This window comes from Heterodontus francisci, chromosome 9 (genome assembly GCF_036365525.1).
Source record: "Heterodontus francisci isolate sHetFra1 chromosome 9, sHetFra1.hap1, whole genome shotgun sequence".
Taxonomy (NCBI): Eukaryota; Metazoa; Chordata; class Chondrichthyes; order Heterodontiformes; family Heterodontidae; genus Heterodontus; species Heterodontus francisci.
This window is the reverse complement of record NC_090379.1, coordinates 31,689,455-31,705,110: the sequence shown is the minus strand read 5'-3', so window position 1 is coordinate 31,705,110 and position 15,656 is coordinate 31,689,455. Positions and strand designations below refer to the sequence as shown.

The 15,656-nt window shown below is 43.7% G+C and overlaps 1 protein-coding gene across 1 annotated transcript in view; it reads right to left on the bottom strand.

Moving 5' to 3' along the window:
* The window catches only part of LOC137373639 (alpha-1-antiproteinase-like), a 30,400-nt gene extending 21,122 nt beyond the window's left edge, over positions 1 to 9,278 (bottom strand). The window contains exon 1 of the mRNA XM_068038730.1: positions 9,172 to 9,278. The gene's annotated coding sequence lies outside the window, so the exon portion shown is untranslated. The remainder of the gene's footprint in view (positions 1 to 9,171) is intronic.
* Positions 9,279 to 15,656: the final 6,378 nt, after the last annotated feature.

The following is a 15,656-nucleotide window of genomic DNA, read 5'->3' as shown; positions in this document are numbered from 1 at the left end:
AGAGTTTGTCTAACGCAGTGTGTTCAGAGTTTGTCTAACGCAGTGTGTTCAGAGTTTGTCTAGTGCCGTGTGTTCAGAGTTTGTCTAGTGCCGTGTGTTCAGTTTGTCTAGTGCCGTGTGTTCAGAGTTTGTCTAACGCAGTGTGTTCAGAGTTTGTCTAACGCAGTGTGTTCAGAGTTTGTCTAACGCAGTGTGTTCAGAGTTTGTCTAACGCAGTGTGTTCAGAGTTTGTCTAACGCAGTGTGTTCAGAGTTTGTCTAACGCAGTGTGTTCAGAGTTTGTCTAACGCAGTGTGTTCAGAGTTTGTCTAACGCAGTGTGTTCAGAGTTTGTCTAACGCAGTGTGTTCAGAGTTTGTCTAACGCAGTGTGTTCAGAGTTTGTCTAGTGCCGTGTGTTCAGAGTTTGTCTAGTGCCGTGTGTTCAGAGTTTGGCTAGTGCAGTGTGTTCAGAGTTTGTCTAACGCAGTGTGTTCAGAGTTTGTCTAGTGCCGTGTGTTCAGAGTTTGTCTAGTGCCGTGTGTTCAGAGTTTGTCTAGTGCCGTGTGTTCAGAGTTTGTCTAGTGCCGTGTGTTCAGAGTTTGTCTAGTGCCGTGTGTTCAGAGTTTGTCTAGTGCCGTGTGTTCAGAGTTTGGCTAGTGCAGTGTGTTCAGAGTTTGTCTAACGCAGTGTGTTCAGAGTTTGTCTAACGCAGTGTGTTCAGAGTTTGTCTAACGCAGTGTGTTCAGAGTTTGTCTAGTGCCGTGTGTTCAGAGTTTGTCTAGTGCAGTGTGTTCAGAGTTTGTCTAACGCAGTGTGTTCAGAGTTTGTCCAACAGTGTGTTCAGAGTTTGTCTAACTCAGTGTGTATAAAGTTTGTCTAGCGTGCTGCACTCAGGGTTTGTCTATTGCAATGGTTCAGTTTGTCCATTGCAGTGGTTCAGTGTTTGTCTGGTGCAGCGTATTCAGGATTTGTTACGGGCAGTGCATTCAGGGGATGTCAAGCGCAGTGTGTTCAGGGTTTGTGGAAAGCAGTATGAATCAATGTTGAACAATTGATTGTCGGCACAACATGTTGCAAGGAAATGAATAGGTTTGAATGTAGACAGTGAAATAAGATCTGGTCCTATAAGAGCTGAGCTGAAGTAGACCCCTGTATTACTTCAATGACACCGACAATGAATTTTCAATTTCACTTGACTGTCTAGTTGAATAAATTGTCGCTCATTGGATTCTCACACTGTTCTGAGTGTTCATGACCAGCTGTTAGTGTTCAAATAAAATTAAGATAGCTAAAATTATATATTGCATGCATTCTTTAGATCATGGTTGGCTCCTTTTTCACAATTGTTAGTCAATACGAGACAGATATAAATTTCACTATAGCACATGTTGTAACTACTTTTGAAAGAATACAATTTACAACTTTGGAGCATTTAGAACTGTTTGAAGAGGTAAGAGTTTGATATTAACATTGTCTGAACGTTAGTGCCAACAGAAAGTAAAAGCATGTGCTTTGATACAAAGTGATGCATAGACAAAACACAACAATTGTCCATACTAAAATAAAAGCAAAATACTGCGGATGCTGGAAATCTGAAACAAAAACAAGAAATGCTGGAATCACTCAGCAGGTCTGGCAGCATCTGTGGAAAGAGAAGCAGAGTTAACGTTTCGGGTCAGTGACCCTTCTTAGAAGGGTCACTGACCTGAAATGTTAACTCTGCTTCTCTTTCCACAGATGCTGCCAGACCTGCTGAGTGATTCCAGCATTTCTTGTTTTTGTTTCAATTGTCCATACTAATTGTACTTAATTTGCAAATGACAGGGACAAAGTTACACCTCAAAAGAAAATGCACTGTCTTTTGATGGAATAGTCTGTTTCATTTTATAACTGCTCTTTTCCATTTGCTGTATTCTTACTATTGATAACACTGTTTGGAGAAATATCCAGTTTTAAAGGCTGTCATATACCATACTAGAGTATACTGTCATTTCTAAACTATAATTGGCAGATTTGATTTGATAAATGAAAACAAAAAGATTCTAAAAAATCCAAGATGCTAAAAACTATATAGACTAAAATCAATTTGTATATTTATCTAGTTGAGTGCTGAATCAACAGCAAATACTACAGAAGATTATTTTATTTTGTAATAATTGAACATTGACCTCCAGATGTCAAGGTGACTGAGAGGGATGAGTTGTTGCTGTTAAAAAGAACTTCAATGTCCCTTAAAACTATATATATATGTCCCTTCTATATAAACAGTGCCCTTTAATTTTTTCTTTCATATTTCAAGAAAAAAAATGAACTTTTTGCTAACGCCAATTAAATTTGTTTTACAAACTCAGCATGTAGCTTTGACAGACAATGTTATTTACTCAAGATTTTTGAACTTAGATCTTTAAACAAGAGAGTGGAGACATTTGAAATATATTAACCTGTGATGCCTGCTTTATAAACAAGTCAACCCATAATTATCTGCAGTGAGAATCAGTTCATGAGTTTTTGATCCAATAACTTTTTTGAACAATGTTTAATTTGTTAATTGATTTTGTGGCCAGTACACTATTTAACAGAGGAGTACTGAATATAAGTGCCATGAAAATGCATCATAATCTGTCATCAAGCACATCAGCTCCGATTGTGTTTTTTTACTTTAACTGTTAAGTTTCCCTCAAGCTGCTGAACTCAATAATAAGCTGGATTTTTCTGTGATGGAGTTTGCTGGAGGTGAATTAGAACTGCACTTCCACCAACTCAGTGTGACCCTACTCTAAATCCATTGCATTTCCCTAGTTCTGGTTAATTTTAATATTGAGGGTAGAATCCCAGCACTATTCGGAACTTGACTCCTTGAAGTCTTTAGACTATTATGCCTTACATAAAATATAGAACAGAACTATACTTAAAAATGGGGTCATTCCAATTGAAATGTTCAGCTTTGTATTCTACACGCATAATGAACATCTAACTAGATTAATAGCTGTTGTTTGCATTGGAAATATTAATCTGTTTATCTAAACTTTAACAACTCATTATTTTAGTTGATGAAAATGTTCATTTTTAAATTTAAACTGTTCTGTTATTTACACCACAAATCATATTTGTTTTCAAATAAGTAAATTTTGTACTGCAGCATACCTTGTATGAACTCCAGTTAAACAGTCAGTCTCAACATCCCCTTTAAATGCTAAAACAAAAACAAGAAATGCTGGAATCACTCAGCAGGTCTGGCAGCATCTGTGGAAAGAGAAGCAGAGTTAACGTTTCGGGTCAGTGACCCTTCTTCAGAACTGACAAATATTAGAAAAGTCACAGATTATAAACAAGTGAGGTGGGGGTGGGGCAAGAGATAACAAAGGAGAAGGTGCAGATTGGACCAGGCCACATAGCTGACCAAAAGGTCACGGAGAACAGGCAAACAATATGTTAATGGTGTGTTGAAAGACAAAGCATTAGTACAGATTAGGTGTGAATACACTGAATATTGAACAGCAGCAAGTGCAAACCTGAAGAAAAACAACCTGAAAAAAACAGTGGGTAAGCAAACTGAACAAACTAAGATGAAATGAAATAAATGCAAAAAAAGATTGTAAAAAATGTAAAAAGGAATGTAAAAAAAAAGGAAGAAAAAATAACTAAAAATGAAAGTAAAATGGGGGGCTGTCATGCTCTGAAATTATTGAACTCAATGTTCAGTCCGGCAGGCTGTAGTGTGCCTAATCGGTAGATGAGATGCTGTTCCTCGAGCTTGCGTTGATGTTCACTGGAACACTGCAGCAATCCCAGGACAGAGATGTGAGCATGAGAGCAGGGGGGAGTGTTGAAATGGCAAGCAACCGGAAGCTCAGGGTCCTGCTTGCGGACTGAGCGGAGATGTTCCGCAAAGCGGTCACCCAGTCTGCGCTTGGTCTCCCCAATGTAGAGGAGACCACACTGTGAGCAGCGAATGCAGTATACTACATTGAAAGAAGTACAAGTAAATCGCTGCTTCACCTGAAAGGAGTGTTTGGGGCCTGGGATAGTGAGGAGAGAGGAGGTAAATGGGCAGGTATTACACCTCCTGCGATTGCAGGGGAAGGTGCCCTGGGACGGGGACGAGGTGGTGGGGATAATGGAGGAGTGGACCAGGGTGTCGCGGAGGGAACGATCCCTTCGGAATGCTGACAGGGGAAGGGAGGGGAAGATGCGACTGGTAGTGGCATCACGCTGGAGGTGGCGAAAATGGCGGAGGATGATCCTTTGGATATGGAGGCTGGTGGGATGAAAAGTGAGGACAAGGGGAACCCTGTCACGGTTCTGGGAGGGAGGGGAAGGGGTGAGGGTAGAGGTGCGGGGAATGGGTCGGACACGGTTGAGGGCCCTGTCAACCACAGTGGGGGGAAATCCTCGGTTGAGGAAAAAGGAGGTCATATCAGAAGCACCGTCATGGAAGGTAGCATCATCAGAGCAGATGCGTCGGAGACGGAGAAACTGGGAGAATGGAATGGAGTCCTTACAGGAGGTAGGGTGTGAAGAAGTGTAGTCGAGGTAGCTGTGGGAGTCAGTGGGCTTATAATGGATATTGGTAGACAACCTATCCCCAGAGATGGAGACAGAGAAGTCGAGGAAGGGAAGGGAAATGTCAGAGATGGACCATGTAAAGGTGAGAGAAGGGTGGAAATTGGAAGCAAAGTTGATAAAGTTTTCTAGTTCGGGGCGGGAGCAGGAAACGGCACCGATACAGTCATCAATGTACCAGAAAAAGAGTTGGGGGAGGGGGCCTGAGTAGGACTGGAACAAAGAATGCTCGACATATCCCACAAAAAGACAGGCATAACTAGGACCCATGCGGGTACCCATAGCGACACCTTTTACTTGAAGGAAGTGCATGGAGTTGAAGGAGAAGTTGTTCAATGTGAGAACAGGTGAAGCAGCGATTTACTTGTACTTCTTTCAATACGCGACATGAAATCGTGTGACATTGATCACAAGTCGTGGGAGTCAGTTGCCAGCATTCGCCAGAGCTGGCGGGCAGCCATAAAGACAGGGCTAAATTGTGGCGAGTCGAAGAGACTTAGTAGTTGGCAGGAAAAAAGACAGAGGCGCAAGGGGAGAGCCAACTGTGCAACAGCCCCAACAAACAAATTTCTCTGCAGCACCTGTGGAAGAGCCTGTCACTCCAGAATTGGCCTTTATAGCCACTCCAGGCGCTGCTTCACAAACCACTGACCACCTCCAGGCGCGTATCCATTGTCTCTCGAGATAAGGAGGCCCAAAAGAAAAGAAGTATACTGTATTCGCTGCTCACAGTGTGGTCTCCTCTACATTGGGGAGACCAAGCGCAGACTGGGTGACCGCTTTGCGGAACATCTCCGCTCAGTCCGCAAGCAGGACCCTGAGCTTCCGGTTGCTTGCCATTTCAACACTCCCCCCTGCTCTCATGCTCACATCTCTGTCCTGGGATTGCTGCAGTGTTCCAGTGAACATCAACGCAAGCTCGAGGAACAGCATCTCATCTACCGATTAGGCACACTACAGCCTGCCGGACTGAACACTGAGTTCAATAATTTCAGAGCATGACAGCCCCCCATTTTACTTTCATTTTTAGTTATTTTTTCTTCCTTTTTTTTTTTACATTCCTTTTTTACATTTTTTACAATCTTTTTTTGCATTTATTTCATTTCATCTTAGTTTGTTCAGTTTGCTTACCCACTGTTTTTTTCAGGTTGTTTTTCTTCAGGTTTGCACTTGCTGCTGTTCAATATTCAGTGTATTCACACCTAATCTGTACTAATGCTTTGTCTTTCAACACACCATTAACATATTGTTTGCCTGTTCTCCGTGACCTTTTGGTCAGCAATGTGGCCTGGTCCAATCTGCACCTTCTCCTTTGTTATCTCTTGCCCCACCCCCACCTCACTTGTTTATAATCTGTGATTTTTCTAATATTTGTCAGTTCCGAAGAAGGGTCACTGACCCGAAACGTTAACTCTGCTTCTCTTTCCACAGATGCTGCCAGACCTGCTGAGTGATTCCAGCATTTCTTGTTTTTGTTTCAGATTTCCAGCATCCGCAGTATTTTGCTTTTATTTTCCCTTTAAATGCTAAACAGCTATCAAGAATTAACTTCAATATAATTTTGTTTTCTTTCCTTGTCCATTTTGCTGACATTTTGTTGGATATTTTACTTATGTGCTGTTTATGTCAATTCAGACAACTAATGCAGGAGTTACCAGGTTGGATTTTCCTTGAGTTTTCAACTTGTTTTTTTTGGAGGAGTGATGAATTGAGAAGAGGAAAATGGATTTGTGAGGATTTAGCTGCATCCCTGTCTCTAAAACCTCAAGGCACTGTCAGCAGCTAGAAAACCTGAGCAAAACACATCTGCCAATTGTACAAATGTTACTTTAGTAACTCTATAATGTGTGAGGTTCAACTTCCTTCCTTTGTCACCTGTGCCCCACCTCATAAAGGAACACTGATGGAAAAGGCACATTTAGGGTTGCTTGGTGGCTAATTATATGTGAAAATGGATTTAAAGGGCACCTGGTGAGGATACTGCACTTGTTCTAACCCTACGGCGCAGTGGTTAGCACTGCAGCCTCACAGCTCCAGGGACCCGGGTTCGATTCCGGGTACTGCCTGTGTGGAGTTTGCAAGTTCTCCCTGTGTCTGCGTGGGTTTTCTCCGGGTGCTCCGGTTTCCTCCCACAAGCCAAAAGACTTGCAGGTTGATAGGTAAATTGGCCATTATAAATTGTCACTAGTATAGGTAGGTGGTAGGGAAATATAGGGACAGGTGGGGATGTTTGGTGGGAATATGGGATTAGTGTAGGATTAGTCTAAATGGGTGGTTGATGTTCGGCACAGACTCGGTGGGCCGAAGGGCCTGTTTCAGTGCTGTATCTCTAATCTAATCTAATCTAATCTACTGCTGTATATTTGCTGGGATTTATCTTTTACCCTTTCCATCTATACCTGGCTGGTAGGTTTAACCTTGCCCTATTATCCAGAACCTTTTCTATTGATCTAGCATGAAAATGTGAGAGTGTTGTCAATCTGATCTAAGATGAGAGCAATTGCATACATATATGGACCTTTGCACAATCCTGTCAACTTTCTCGACAGAAAAGGTTTTCACTCTATGCATGTAGAGTTATATATCCTTAATCACCTCATAATGTATGTGAAGGCTCTTTTTCCAGACAGCTGACACGATTCTTTTAAGTCATGGTATGTATTTGCTCATTTCTTGCACCTGTTATCAGCCCCATTAAGAAATGCATCCTGACACCAGGGTTGCATCCCTTAGATGGCAAGACAAGGGTCTCCATGCTGGAGAAAATTGCCCACATGCAATGACAAAGAACTGCAATAGGTGATGGAAACCTTAACATCTGGCCTTGTAGTAGTATAATGTGGATAAATGGTGGCAAAAACAGAATGGCAGATTATCTGAACGGTGATAAATTGGGAAAGGGGGAGGTACAGCGAGACCTGGGTGTCCTTGTACACCAGTAGCTGAAAGTAAGCATGCAGGTGCAGCAGGCAGTTAAGAAGGCAAATGGTATGTTGGCCTTCATAGTGAAAGGATTCAAGTACATGAGCAAGGATGTCTTGCTGCAATTATACAAGGCCTTGGTGAGACCACATCTGGAATATTGTGTGCCGTTTTGGTCTCCTTATCTGAGGAAGGATGTTCTTGCTATGGAGGGAGTGCAGCGAAGGTTCACCAGACTGATTCCTGGGATGGCAGGATTGACGTATGAAGAGAGATTGGGTCGATTAGGCTTGCATTCGCTAGAGTTTAGAAGAATGAGAGGGGATCTCATAGAAACCTACAAAATTCTAACAGGACTGGACAGACTAGATGCAGGAAGGATGTTCCCGATGGTGGGGGAGTCCAGGACCAGGGGTCACAATCTAAGGATAAGGGGTAAGCCATTTAGGACTGAGATAAGGAGAGATTTATTCACCCAGAGAGTGGTGAACCTGTGGAATTTTCGACCACGGAAAGCAGTTGAAGCAAAATCATTAAATATATTCAAGAAAGAGTTAGATATAGTTCTTGGGGCTAATGGGATTAAGGGAAGAAAGCAGAAACAGGTTACTGAGTTTGGATTAAAAGGAAAATACTGCGGATGCTGGAAATCTGAAATAAAAACAAGAAATGCTGGAAATACTCAGCAGGTCTGGCAGCATCTGTGGAAAGAGAAGCAGAGTTAACGTTTCGGGTCATGATAAAGGTTTACAAAGTTATGAGCGGCATGGACAGAGTGGATAGTCAGAAGCTTTTTCCCAGGGTGGAAGAGTCAGTTACTAGGGGACATAGGTTTAAGGTGCGAGGGGCAAAGTTTAGAGGGGATGTGCGAGGCAAGTTTTTTTACACAGCGGGTGGTGAGTGCCTGGAACTTGCTGCCAGGGGAGGTGGTGGAAGCAGATACGATAGCGACGTTTAAGAGACATCTTGACAAATATATGAACAGGAAGGGAATAGAGGGATATGGGCCCCGGAAGTGCAGAAGGTGTTAGTTTAGGCAGGCATCAAGATTGGCGCAGGCTGGGAGGGCCGAATGGCCTGTTCCTGTACTGTACTGTTCTTTGTTCTTACAAGGAGGAACTCACTGAAGTCTTGAGCGAGTTTACGGGAGAAGCAGTGGGAAGGGAGGTAGAAGCTGCAGGTTGGTAATGAGATTCATGTCCTCATGTCTCAGTTACTGCAGCAGAAATAAAGTCCACCATCACAGCAGACTTTTGGATTTCCTCTCCTGAAGTTATTGTGGCATTCGTGCATGAGAGCTATTTTAATGCCTGCTCTTTGACAACAAATTACAATCTCTTATTTGTATAACGAATTCTACCAGTCGTTCCCATGTTGCAGGAATGATGACAGAGGTTGCAAAATTACAGGGAAATTACTGCAGCTGCACAAACATTACCTAGAAAAAATCCTCTTATACAATTCCTATGAGGCCCTTCTATTTTAATTCGCATTCGCTCTTTCATACCCTGTTTTACTGCAAATCCCAATAGTCATGACATTAATGTTGCTTTCAAGTATAGTCACAGATGTCAATTAATTGCATTTACCTTCCGCTATTAAAGTGTTAATTATTTGATTTTTTTTCTTCTTAACACAAATTATTCATCGCAATTACACGAAGAAGAAAAAATCCGGTTTCAAAAATAACGCCAAGGAATTACTTACTGTATATCCTGACTGATGTCCTGCGTCCTCACTTGTGAAGGGTAGATCGATTGTGCAACCGCCGACTCTCAGTCACACGTTAGACCAACAGAACAAGACACAAAAGAGGCGATCTTTTAAATCAGCCTCTAACTGCACACACTGCAGTTTTCAAGGTGATTTAATACACTTGCATCAATGCATCACGGTTTCTGATACATTTGTAGCAGTTCATTTATTGAACTGTATTGGCTGTTGTTTGGGTGATAGAGGAAAATAATGGAAGCTTTATTTAGGGTGAGGCAGAAAACAAGATGGGGGCAGACGAGTTTACAGATCTGGGTGTTAACAAGCTGCGAGGTATCTTTGGCAGCAGCTCTGTGAGACGAGGAAAACGCGCTGACGTTCATAGATTATGTTGATACAATGTTGTCAATCTTCAGAATCTGTTTTTTAGTTAATTCGAGCAGAACACTTCCTCCTCTCCCACCTCCAAAATACTCGGAGCAGGAGGCTTAAAGAATAAAGTCAAGTGAAAGCGATATAACTTCAAAAAATTGAAGGGCCAACTGGAACAGAGCAATATTAGAGAAAAGGGCATCATTCATAGCACGGGGGCGAGAGACAAATGAACCCAAGTGATCTTTTTCATTTTCTTACAATTTGTTTTTAAAAATAACTTATTTGTTTGTGTTACAGCAAGTGAGCTGAAACCAAATAAAAATGTCAAGACTTTTTAAACTGAGTTTTATTTTGGATAATGAAAACAGTCTTAGTAATAAAACACATTTGAAATGGACACAGTAATTGTATCAATTGCACACCTGGAGTCACTGTGAGTAGTTCTGGGGACCACACCTTAGGGAGGATATATTGGCCTTTGAGGGAGTGCAGTTTTGGTTTACTCCAATGATGCCTGAACTCCAAGAAATAAGCTACAAGCAAGGATTACACAAACTAGGGTTGTAATTCCCTTAGAAGGTTAAGGAATGATTTTATTTATTTAGAGATGCAGCACTGAAACAGGCCCTTCAGCCCACTGAGTCTGTGCCAACCATCAACCACCCATTTATACTAACCCTACATTAATCTCATATTCCTACCACATGCTCACCTTCCTCCTACCTATACTAGGGGCAATTTATAATCACCAATTTACCTATCAACCTGCAAGTCTTTGGCTGTGGGAGGAAACCAGATCACCCGGCGAAAACCCACACAGTTACAGGGAGAACTTGCAAACTCTGCACAGGCAGTACCCAGAATTGAACCGAGGTCGCTGGAGCTGTGAGACTGTGGTGCTAACCACTGCGCCACTGTGCTGCCCTTGATCAAAGTTTTCAAGATATTAAGTGATGGTCTGGAATGCACTGCCTGGGAGGGTGGTAGAGGCAGGTTGCCTCACATCCTTTAAAAAGTACCTGGATGAGCACTTGGCACGTCATAACATTCAAGGCTATGGGCCAAGTGCTGGCAAATGGGATTAGGTAGACAGGTCAGGTGTCTTTAATGTATTGGTGCAGACTCGATGGGCCGAAGGGCCTCTTCTGCACTGTATTATTCTGTAATTCTGCGATTCTGTGAAGGGGAATAGACAGGGCAGATTGGGAGAATCTGCTGGATTTTCGTTTTCTGGTCAGGACCCTGACAAGCAGAGAATTTCCGTAACCCGATCCCGTGCCACGTCACTGCTGAATCTGATCTTTAAATGAATTGTATGTGGTCTTTAAAGACAAGCAGCAGCCATCACTGGGCTTGCCATTGCCTATACAAATGAGTCACCAGGAATCTCGGAGGGCCTGTCTGGGTACGGGAACACGTTCCCAGGTGGTACCCAGCTTTTGCACTGCCTCTATAGAGGATCTAATAGATGGTGTGTCTAAGAGGAGAGAGGTTTTCTACCCAGCCTCATGGAGAAAGAATCCCCCCCCCCCACCCCCCCAACAAGATCAGGAGGGTGTGGATGAAGGTGGCCATGGAGATCAGCAACTGGGGACCCATGAGAAGGACTGGGATGCAGTGCAGAAAGAGGTTTAATGATCTATTGCAATCTGGTAAAGTGAGTGGCCACCGGAAGCCGGTTGAATGGGCACAAACTCTCTAAGTACTAGAATACACACGAGATGACCTCACAGCATGTCCATCCATCACCCTCGCATTGCCAGTTTAAGTGACGTTCACTGCACAGAGACGCTCAGATGGGGACATCACTGAGATGGACATCAGCCCACTTGTATGTCATGGTGGGAGAGATGAGTGGGGGGAAGCATATTTATGGATCTTTCTTGTCTGACCCCGCAGGAGAAGAGAGCCTATAATACATGGGAAATGGCCAAAACGTGAGGTGGAGTGACCCAGCTCCACACTCTAAAGTCAGTGGAAGAGGCAGCGCTGGAGATTGCCAGCATGCCATCCCAGCATTCGGTGGGGGATGGCGAATCAGGAGCCCATGAGCAGCAGGGTCATTTGATAGCTCTTTCTTGAGTTGCAGGACATGGAAGAGACTCCTGCCCAATGCAAGTTCTGGATCTAAGGTCGCCGTCATATAAGGAGCTGAATTCGAACCACTTGTCATTACTATCATCTGTGTCTCACAGGACGAGTCGTGGAGAGGCCTCAGCACTAACATCAGCAGCTGGAAGCGAATCCATGGAAACTGTACCATCAAATCCTAACTTGGCACCCTCCACCAGCACAGACACATTCACCCCAGTTGGGCTAAAGATTAGCATAGAAAGGGGAGCACTGAGTGAACATAAGCAGGAGGACAAGGGTGAGGCAGACTTAGCTGTGGGCAGTTCCCCTTGGAGGACAGAGGACAGTCACACCATTGCTTCGCTGGGTGAAAATGCTGGGCCATGAGTGTCACAGACAAGGAAGGTCTTCCTCGAGAACCAGAACAGATAAGTTCTTGTTTGTCAAAGTTCCTTGAGGTCCTGTGGAGCTATGGCAGGCAATGGAGGAGTCCATGTTCTGTCATGATCCAGGGATTCGATCACATGAACTGATCTATTGAGAGATTGGGTAATCTCTTGGAAAGTCAAATGCAGCACCACTCTGAGTGGGTGCAGGAGCAGTGCGCCGATATGCAAGGAAAGAGTGAAACTCTCTGCAGCATAGGCTGCTCAGTGTCACTGATGGCACAAAGGTGCTCTGAGTGGATGCCAGCTGCGTCCCAGCAGTGGCTGCTTCCAACATCCAGGAGCACCAGGAAAGGGCTGAGATGGACCTAGCGGGTGACCATAGGGCAACTCCTCAGAGGGTTCTGGCATCACCCTTCAGAACCTTGCCCCTTCCAACTCAGGAGCCATCTGTGTGCCAGGGCCCTGTGACAGTGGCAGTCCCTGCCATGACGCAGGCACGGCAGCCTGTGGAGGGGCCCCCAAGGGCACTTGCAAGACAAGGATGGAAGCCAAAGACATCTCAGGTGGTGGCAGAGAGAAGGCAGCAGGCTGCCACAACATCATTCTCTGCCACAGGAGGAGCACCCAGTAGAAATGTAAGGGAGAGGAAGATGCCACATCACTGATTTCACTGCTAAGGTCACCTGGGTGCTAATGATCATTTCTGTCTTTATTTTCTAATGTCTCACAATACAAATCTCGTTTCATCACTCAGCCATGTGTGTTGTTGATGTATCCTCTGGAAAGGGGGATGCCACATTATGCTGCATTGTGGCGCGTGCATGGAGATCTGAAACTGCTATGTGCCCAACCTTCTCAATGTAGAGCAAATGTGAATGGAGAAAAACTCCATATTCAACTTCATGGCTGCCAATGGAACCTTGCAGTCTAGGATCTAAGTGGTGTAATAGTTCTGTGGGTTGGAGGATGAGTAGTGGGCTTCTCAGCTGCAAGGGTTAGGTGAAGGTTGGCTGAATCAGTGTTGCCCTTGCTGCCATTCCAGCCTGTAGATCTCCCTCCTGTTCCTCCTCCTCTTCCTCTTCCCAATGCTCCTCTGGGTTCGAGTGATATTCCTGCTGCTCCTCCTCATCCATCTCCAGGTCTTTTTGCATTGCCATGTTGTGCAGGGCACAGCAGATGACCATGACATGACACAAGGCACTCTCGCTGGCTCCAACTGGTGGGCACCACCTGACTGGTCAAGACAACGGAAGCATCTCTTCAAGAGGCCAATGGTCTGCTCCATGAGGGTCTGTGTTGGAGATGGCTCATGTTACAGCGCCTCTCTCCATCTGTCTCTGCATCTCAAACAGGCATCTGAAGGCAGTTCCTAAAGGGATAAGCCTTATCCCCTGTCATGAGTTTCTTTTTGTTATCTTCAGCAACACAATGAGGTATGTGGATTCCAGTTCCTTGAAGATTTCTAGAAGGTTTATTAACAGCTAAACTAATATATACAATACAGAGCAAACCATATATAGAACCTTTGTTCAGGTGTTGCTGTGTAGAGTGACTATGGCTTCTAATCACATGACTACATCCTGGTACATTAGCATACTGTGTTCTTGAAGGGACATCACTTTTAAAGCGATCATGCAACATCCCCCGGCAGCCACCCACTGTGCTCCTCTGGCCTCACTACTTCCACTGATTGGGGAATTTAGGACCAGGGAGCATAGTCAAAAAAATTAGAGCCAGACCTTTCAGAAGCGAAATTAGGAAACACTCCTACACACAAGGGTGGTGGAGGTTTGGAACTCTCTTCTGCAAATGGCAATTGATGCCAGATCAATTGTAAATTCTAAAACTGAGATTGATAGATTTAACCAAATTTAATGGAATTTAATCCTGAGACGTGTGAGGTGATGCATTTTAGGAGGACTAACAAGGCAAGGGAATATACAATGGATGGTAGGACCCTAGGAAGTACAGAGGGCCAGAGGGACCTTGGTGTACTTGTCCATAGATCACTGAAGGCAGCAGCACAAGTAGATAAGGTGGTTAGGAAGGCATATTTGATACTTGCCTTTATTAGTCAAGGCACAGAATATAAGAGCAGGGAGGTTATGATGGAGCTGTATAAAAGGCTAGTTAGGCCACAGCTGGAGTACTGTGTACAGTTCTGGGCACCACACTATAGGAAGGATGTGATTGCACTGGAAAGGGTGCAGAGGAGATTCACCAGGATGTTGCCTGGGCTGGAGCATTTCAGCTATGGAGAGAGACTGGATAGGCTAGGGTTATTTTCCTTAGAGCAGAGAAGGCTGAGGGGGGACCTGATTGAGGTATACAAAATTATGAGCGGCATAGATAGGATAGATAGGAAGAGGAGGTGTCAATAGCCAGGGGGCATAGATTTAAGGTAAGGGACAGGAGGTTTAGAGGAGATTTGAGGAAAAATGTTTTCACCCAGAGGGTGGTTGGAATCTGGAATACACTGCCTGAACAGGGTGGTAGAGGCAGGAACCCTCACAACATTTAATAAGTATTTAGATGAGAACTTGAAACGCCATAGCATACAAAGCTACAGGCCAAGTGCTGGAAAATGGAATTAGAATAGATAGGCTTGATGGCTGGCATGGACACAGTGGGCTAAAGGGCCTGTTTCTGTGCTGTATAACTCTATTTGACACTTCACAATAAAGTATTTGTGAATATGTTCCTCAAAGCCCAGATAGCTTCAAGGTCCCTTAGTTACGGGGCCACGGTCATATCAATAATCTTCATTTAGCATTGATTTTATCATGGACCTGTCAATATTTCTCAAAGTATGCAGAAAGAATAATGTTATGCAGAGTGAGGAAATGCAGGTCGATGTTGAGGCATATTGTCAATGTAACTGTGGAGTGCGTTTGACTGCATCATATCATTTAGGCATTCTTACTGTCATCACTGGATATATGATTTCAAAAGTACAATTTATATTGTGATTTCCCATTTTGGTACAGACATAGCATAATAGTAATTTTGTTTTTGCATAAAGCTTCCAGCATTTTTAAAGGATGAAAAGTGAAATTGAGTTGGACCAAGAGGGTGGTTTGTGGTACCTACAGCATAATGGCTTGGTCTGGTCTAAGTGTCCCATGGGACCCCTTCGTTTAATTTGAATAAGTCACAGGTTCACTGAAGAGGTAGCCCAAGGAGTTTTGCCAGTAATATATTTGACTGGGGATATTAAAATCCAATTAAGCAGCAGCTCTTAAAGAGCTGCAGATAGCCTTTGAGGGAAAAGTTGGAGTGGGGACTGAAGAATAGCGTAATTAATCACGATGACACAGCAGCGACAATGAGCAACATTCATCCATTTGATGCTAAACAGTTGGCGGTCCTTCTGACACACCACAGCCTAATTTTTGCTCTGAGAGTTGGCCTTTGTGGCCCAATTTTTCAACTCCAACCCATTTTATTCTGCCAGTAGTGCTTCATAAAATTGATCTGATTGTGTAAAAAAGCACCAACATGTCACATGGAAAAAGCATCATACAATTGAAAATGATCAGCTCTTCTGATCCTTCTTAGTCACAAATAAAAAAAGAATAATTTTACCAGATATTACTTCTTGAGGAGATTTGAACAAAAGAGCTGCCAATGACACTGTAAAAG